Here is an 8,424-nt window from a genome sequence, read left to right as displayed (position 1 = left end):
AAGGTGCTGTTTTATGACGGTGATTCTAAGACGATTTTGTAGAATATAACGCGATGACATTTTTGTAATTAGGGAAATGAAAATAGTTTTTTACTATTGAATGTGTCTCGGTAGCATTCTTATAATTAGGTGTATTGAAAACAAAAATGGTTTTACGTATAAAACCTTCTTTACATTTTGGGCTTCATGAATGGCTTTAGCAATGCAGACACACAAATAAGCTAAGGTTGTGACAAAGGTAGATGGCTTTGAAGAAGCTAAAACTGGTTCTACTAATTCCTCCACTTACTCTCACTTGGATAACACCCTTTTCTTTATCTTCTCCAAGTCTCCTCGTGCAAGCTTGAATGTGGCTCGAAGTGACTTTTCCTCGATTGGTTATGGCAGTCTTTAAGCTTCCCCCGTTGCTGGTGTGAGAAGGGTCCAACACTAAAATCTACAAACCTTGCTCATATCCCTTGCCTTGGTGATGAGAGTACCTGGAGCTTTAGGGTTGTTAAATTTTTAACCCTAACAGGAATATCACTTTCTCCGGCAGGTGTCATAGACTGTGGATGTAGAACCTTATCCCAAGCCACAAGTCTATCTTTAGATAAACATTATGCTCATCACAACATTGGTAAGTAAGTTTATGAGCAATAACATCCTTTTGACTAGAGTCGGTAATAAATTAGGTAATAACACAAGTACTTGTATATAAGCTTATTAATGGAACAAATCTGAAATTATTTGGAGAGGCTGGTTAGTGCCCAAAAAATTGTCTTCTAGTTAACCATTTTATACAAAATAAGCGGTAAAGAATGTAAAAACATCCAATTAGGAACAAAGATGTTAATTCAACACTTTTCTGGGATTGGGGCATCTATAATCCCTTGCAGTTAGAACACTAAATCAGCCTACAGTGAAAAACCAGTTTTAGAAGCTTCAATGGTCCTAAATTTTCTAAAGCACTTTTGTGGCACTCATTCAGATTAATTCAAATGACATGTTGCACATTTGCACATCCTCGTAGCTATTTCTTCAATATGTGTGTTATGTGCAAGTGTAGCTTAAAACTGTAACTGTTATTTTTACACTGTTGGCAACTAATTTACTTTTGGAACAACTTGTTCCGTGAAAGTTGGGTTCCTACTTTCACCTTGGACCAATCTCTTCCAATACAACTTATGATTTTTGTAATAATAAGGATTTCTAGAATTTGTGTCTATAACATCTCATTTTTCGTAAATAAATTAAAAAGAATTTTTAGTAAAAAATAAAATAAAATTTTAGAAAATGGTGAGGTTTTTATAATTAAATAAATAAAAAAAATAACTGTATTAAAATAATGATTTGAAGAAAAAAAAATATTTGATTTATTCATTTGATAAGAAATAAAATAGAGTTATTTTTTATAAAATAATAAAAATAAAAAAATAGAGTAAATAATAGGTTATGAGTACCCTATCTATAAATAGAGGCATCTTAGGTCAGTTTTTAGACCTATGTCTCATCTTCCTCTCAATTTCATTTTTCTTTCTCATCCTTTTAAAATCTTCTCTTTTTCCCGCATATCACCAGACCTTCTCAGAAAAATGACGATCTCGGACTCATTCACCGTTGGATTGTCGTGAAATTTGAGCACCAGGTTTGAAACTCATTTCTAAAAATTCTCACTGTTGGGAATTAAGAAAAAAATGTCTGATCTGAGAGAAATACCCTTTGCATCGTAACCTTTTTTTTCCCGCAAAAACCCAATCAGAGCTGTCAAAGGAAAAACTTGAGGAATCACAAGAAATTGCTAGAGATGCTGCTATCATTGTCGAAATACATACGTGAGCCCACTTAGAGGTAAGGAATGAGTTTATCGCTATTGGGGTTAGAATGAACATGTGTAGGGATCCTTAGAGGATTAAATTAGATTTATTTTGGGATGTTTATTAAATTGCAATTTTTACTTTATGATTATAAATACAATATTGATGTCCTGATGCAAATTGGTTGATAAAATAGAGTGTTCTTGGTGTTTTCGTTTTTTATACCTATGATTTTGATTAATTGATTTTGATATAATTGTGTGAAATTATTTGAGGGGTTTTACTCCCCATGTTGCGATAAACCTTTTGTATAAATTATTATATTGAGAGTATGAAATGATGATTCAAATTGTGAGTATGTGATAAATTGAACATGTGATGAATGGTGAAATACATGTGCATTGAGATGTGTGTATTGAGTTGTGAGTTATGAATTGTGCAATCACACAATTGTAAGGCTCTTCAAGGGCGACGAGTTTTTGCGTGACGAGTATTGTGATGGGATCCACTGTGTGTACCCGACGAGTTTAATCACAAGCGCGACGAGATAAAAATTATTTTTGAAAATAATTGAAGAGTTGTGTGTATTGCATAATTCATAAGTAAAGTGTATATGATTCATGAGGTGTGATAGCGTGTTAAATTGGAATTATACCATTGTGATTGAGACCGAGTTTATGTGATAAATTGAGTATGTATTGACTCGTAATATATATGTGCATTGAGATGTTGTGTGCATGGAGTTATGAATTATGAATTGTACAATCGCATGATTATAAGACCCTTTAAGGACGACGAGTTAATGCGCGATGAGTATTGTGATGGGAATCACTGTGGGAACCTGACGAGTTTAATCACAAGCGCGACGAGATAAAACTATTTTGAGAACAATTGAGGAGTGTGGTTTGTACAGTTCATAGATAGAGTTTGTGTGCTAAAATGTTTTCTGGGTTGGACCTGAATCAGGAGGGAGAGACCCTGATGGACTCTTCGGAGTGTAGGCCTTGGGGGTAAATACACCCGGTTTGAGTGCTCTTTTAAGTCTATGTTGATCCCATATGGTTGGAGCATTCTCGCAAAAGCGTGACCCTAACTAGTCTCCTTATGATTTTACCTAGTGAGAGTGACTTGACTTGCTAGTGTGTGGTTTGTCTTGTCATGTACTCTTAGGTGTCCGACGAGATTTTTCACTGACATGGTACCACATTGCATATATGATTGAGTCTTAGTGTATTTGTTCCATAATGCGTGTGTATTGATCGATATTGATTGATTTAGTGATATTGTGTTTTGATCATTGAATACATGAATGTTATGATAACGAATGAGACGTGTGGTGTTGTGATGTGATGTTGCGCGACAAAGTGATGAAATAACGTGAGTTATGCTTAAGTAAGTTGTATTTTGTTTATATGATATTTATACCTACACGTTGTCTTGTTTCTCTCTATTAGTTAGGAATGTGATAACTCACTCCTCTGTGTTATTTGTGTTTGGATCCTGTGATGATCTCAAACTTTGTGTTTGTGGGAGCAGATGATTAGGTGGATGACTATGAAGAGCTTCATGCTAGAGGACATATGAACACAATGCTCTGATGGAATGTGACATTGGGGTATAAGTTTCTATATTAATTGTATGAAGTCTTGGACGACTCTGTTTTGAACTAAGATGATTTATTATTTATTTGGACAAGTTTTAATATGATGTTAGAAAAGTAAATGTGAGCTTTTTATCCTTTTGAAAGATTTGTATTTAAATGTATTTTAAAAACTTTTAATTAATTATAATTTTTTATTTTTTTATTATTAGTACATATATGTAAGGGATAGAGGGCGTCAGAGTTGTTCCCGTATTTTGTGGTTCTCTATTGGGGTGAGCAGAAGGAATTATGTGCAATGACTTATCTATTTTGGGAGATAGCATAGTGTTCATGGCTTCTCTCCGATGTTCTCCACATGGTTTAACGTATTTTGAATTTTTTTTTTATTGATGTTGCATTTGTTTAGCATCTTAGGCTCTATTTAACCTTCTCTATTTTGATGGATGCTTTATTGGATTGCATAGTTGTACAGTTTGGTTCTCCACATTTTTATAAGTTAACTTCATTTCCGCTCCTGTCAAGACTTTAAACAGTAGCAGAATTGGAGATTTTTATTTTCTTCTTTTTTCTTTTGTGTTAAACTGAGGTTATTCATATGTGACTTGTTCATTTTTTCCTTCTAGGCCATATAATTCTGGTGTCAGCCCAGACTATAGCCCAACTTCCCCTAATCTAGGTATGCATAGTATTTATGTAAAGATCGTTCTTTTAACAACTGAAATAGTATAGAAGGCATATTGCTGAGCATGGTATGTTGTTATTTTTTCTGTTTGATCATTTGCAGTCCCAGTGCGTGTTACTCACCAAGTCAACCCGGTTACTCACCGTCGACAAGCACCCGGGGCACTCCACAAACTAGAAACAATGGTGAATGATAGAGCCACTAGATGAGGTAAACTAACAGTTTCTCCAAAGTGCGAATATATGGCTTATCTTATTCGATGGATCATTTATAATCTAAATAGTTCAGAAATTCTTCACTAGAGACATATGTTGACAGTAAAAAGTTGTTAATGTTTATAATTTATAAAGCCACGATGGTGCTCAAATTTTGCATTATTTTTAGGCATGATGAAACATATAAGCATGTTGAAATCACAAATTTGAACCCATTTTCTAATTTTCAATGTATTCACATATTATAGAGTGATATGCACAGTTTATATGATTTCAGTAGCAACTGCCAATAAAACCAATTTAACAACACTTCTTCAAATCCAATTTCATTGCCACCATAGACAAACAATTGTCCAGCACAATTGAACTTGGACCATTGTAAGACAATGATAATGAGTCTTGTTTCTACAGTTCAAAGTTGTAGCTTAACATTCTTTTGAAGAAATCTTTAGTTCCAGAGAAGGATATATCTTTGTCGCTGTGCAAACAAAAAAGGATATATCTTTGTCTCCTACATTTTGATCTACAATATCAACTGGAAGATTGACACCCATTCCGGTTGAAGAGTTACCATCTTCATCTTTAAACCTGGAAGATCTTTTCTGTCACCAAGGAACACAATTCTAGCTTCATAAACCCCAAAGAATGAGCCCAGCCAACCTGAAATGCAATCAAAGAGTCAGCAAAATTAAACATAATCAATATACTTTATTTACTCAACCATGTAATATCATATCTCTCTCAAATCTCTTGACTGCCACGTCTCCTCCAAATGAAGATACCCTTTATACACTTTTGCAGATGCACCCTCCCCAACAAGCCTATCTCGATTGAACTCCATTGTAGTATACTTAATGTCAGAAAGTGACAACCTTCTTGGCACTTTACTCGTGTCAAACCTACAACTTTGCCCTTGTTCTTCCTTATTCTTCCTAACATTCATGTCATTTCTTTGTGGATTCATCTTAGTCGTCCTAGGAATATAGAAATCCTATCCTTCATAAATGAATATTATTGATGTGTATTATATAAGCTGGACTTGTATGTAATTGACATGACAAATGGATTTAGGTTAGTTACCTTGAGAAGTGGGTTTGACAGTCACATGTGTACTCCCTAGTGCCACAGGATTTGGAGTGAGCTTTCCAATCTGATTGAACGGCATACTTCTTGGAGCACTAGTGACATTTGCACTTCTTCTCACCGTGCTTTCTGCAGAAGTGCTTCTTGATCTCAGTTACCTCCCCCAGGGCCTTTCATGGGTCATGATGCACACAACTTGGCTGTGGACACACATACACCTTCTTCCTCACCTCTTTGCTTGTTCTCTACTTCAGTTTCCAGGGAAAATTGTGCCCTCTAAAAATGAAACGAAAGGTTCTTATCTCTTTGAAATTCTTTGTTACAGATGTCACAAATGAACCTGTTTGTGGCAAGAAGACTCTTGGGGGACAAGGCTATTACCTCAGCATATATATCTGAATAGTCAAAAAAAAAAAAAAAACACATTAAACTAGACAAAAAATGACATACATGTATTAAATATTAACCAGTCCAAAACAAATGAGGTTTAGACTTTGAATAGGAAAAAAAATAGGAAGAAAAAACCCGGGTTGCCAAGTAGGTTTCTCTTTTTCTTTGGTTGTTGAGTTTGAGATGGTGGTGGAGCCATGTAATTGGTTCCAATTTCAGTTTTGTTACCTGAGGAAGCAGCACTTGCTTCACCAGATGCAGAAGTCAAATTGCAGATGTTTTCCTCCACGCCTACTTGCTGCTGCTGTTGGTGCTGGAACATAAAACCCTTCATCTCCATATATATATATATGTGCAAGTTTTATAAACCTAAGATTGTGGTATGGGCCATAGATCTTGGTTTTTTCAAATGCTGGGAAGGTTTCTGGGATCTAAAGGAGAAACCTTACAAAATATCGAAAAACAAGAAAATTGAAAAAAAAAGGTGGACTACAGTCTACAAAAGCTTAGACTGGACACAGAAACAACAAATTAAGAAGGCAAAAAGAAATTGATATTAAAGTCAGAAGTAACTAATAAGTCTCTCTATATGACCACTACTAGAAAACTTGTTACTAGTTTGGAACTGACCAAAGAGACAAGTTTTTGTTTTTATGAAAGAGCAGAAGAAAAATACAAGTAAGACAGAGTTTATGATGAAGAGAAGTGGAAGGTGAAGCCAATCAATGAAAGGTACTGCTGCAAACCGTAATAGATAAGAGGTACTGCAGTTAAACATAGGTAAATCAAAAGAAGTAACAACTTCTTTAGCAAGTCATAGAAGCAGAATTTAGCCAATTAACTTTGCTACTCATGAGATAATATCAGAGTGACAGTGAAGGTGATTTGTTAATAAAAATGGGGAAAGGAGAGATTCACAAATCCCCTTCATCAAATAAAACTTGATAAATGGCTAGAGATGTGTCCTCTCTCTCTCTCTGTTCAACTTAAATTATTACTCTAGTTGTCTTAACCTTGTTATTTTGAAAAGTATTCAAACCAATTTGATGGCATCCATGCTCAATTCAAAATAACAGATACATGACCAACAAACTAAATTATCAAAATAAATGAAATTACATAATTAAAATTCATAATGCGTGGACTTAAACTTGAGGATCAATCTCCAGCTTATAATTGAACCAACTGTTCTTGGTCTTGTGATTTGTGAATACCCAAACACAGTAGCTACTAGCTAGTAACATTACTACATACCAGAAAGTTTGAATGCAGAAAAAATAATACTGTCATTCAAAGACCATATGATTACTGAAATTGATTAGAATATACTATATTGCCATCAATCTAAGGCATAACTGTTCAGACATTGAATTTTAGTAACCAAATTCAAGTTAAACCAATCAGACTATTTCAGAATTATCCAAAATTAGTACTCCAACTTAGATGATGATGATACATCAAATTAAACTGAAAATAACCAAGACCTCATTTTTTGTGATCTCGTACTTCAATCCAAATGCTCCCTGCCACCCTCTACCAACAAGTTCCTCCCTCTTTGGAAGTAGATTCCCCTTAACATCTTCAGCTATCCCTTCCTCTTCATTCTTTTTTTTTGGCAGAGGAGCAACCGTAGAAACTCCATGACTATTAATATCAGGATTCGTGCTCACTGTCATTCAATTAGCATCACCATTCCCTCTTAACCCCATTTTGTTGTCACCATCACCAGCCAAATGCATACAAATGTTTAATAAAATATGTAGCTATTTAAATCTCTCAAGTCTCAACCTTTGATTTTCTAATCAATGGGTATAACTTTCACTTTAGTCTCCAAAGGATTAAAATCAGAACAAGGCAATCTGGGTTTGACCCACAAAATTTGAGATGAGCAAGGGGAAGAGGAAAACTAGCATCATTGATCTGAACAAGGGAGAGGTGGCACGTTACCTATAAACAGAAATTGTAGCAGCAAGATTCAAAAGGTATATACTAAATACTAAATACTAAATACATACGCTAGTGAAATGGAAGGGAAAGCAAAAGAAAGTTACCTTTCACCAATGAATTGAACTTAAACCTTGTTGTTATAGATTCTAGCTCAGGAATGGTAACAGAATAACAGTTCACACATTTCACCTGTAATGTAAAATATCAACTACTTCAAAATGAGAGTGGAGAGAAAATTATATAGAAGAGAAGTAATAAACACAAAGATCACAAGTATCCTAATTATATGTTGGATTATCCTTTAAGATTAGTTTTCCTATTTCCTCATTATCTCTTAGGGCTGGTCACCATATTTGCTTGACTCATGATTTGTTTCCTATTTAGTTAACATTAGGATTAGTACAGATAAGGGTTAGTGCTCTAAGATATATGACATTATGAATATGTCATCACATTGTAATACATAATAATATTCAGCATAATTTTATTCAGTTTCCCTTCTCTTCTTTCTATTGACTAAAACCCTATGATTTCAACAAGATATCAATATGATAACATCTTTTGTGGCCTGTCATGTCACACTACTCCATTTTTAAGTTCCCTTAACTACTTTATTTTCATAATTCTTCATTTGAATTGATTGTCTTAACACCCATGTTTCTTCTCCGGGTTCTGGTTGGTCAACCATTGCCGGGTCCTCCTTTCAAT

At 34.6% G+C, this 8,424-nt stretch overlaps 1 long non-coding RNA gene across 1 annotated transcript; it reads left to right on the top strand.

The window, feature by feature from the left end:
• The first annotated feature begins 3,417 nt into the window (after positions 1 to 3,417).
• On the top strand, positions 3,418 to 4,956 carry LOC121175320 (uncharacterized). Its single transcript, XR_005892644.1, has 3 exons — positions 3,418 to 3,764; positions 4,023 to 4,075; positions 4,184 to 4,956. It is a non-coding gene; the product is annotated as an uncharacterized lncRNA (long non-coding RNA).
• The last annotated feature ends 3,468 nt before the right edge of the window (positions 4,957 to 8,424 follow it).

This window comes from Glycine max, chromosome 8, assembly GCF_000004515.6.
Source record: "Glycine max cultivar Williams 82 chromosome 8, Glycine_max_v4.0, whole genome shotgun sequence".
Lineage (NCBI taxonomy): Eukaryota > Viridiplantae > Streptophyta > Magnoliopsida > Fabales > Fabaceae > Glycine > Glycine max.
This window is presented reverse-complemented; position numbering and strand designations above follow the sequence as displayed.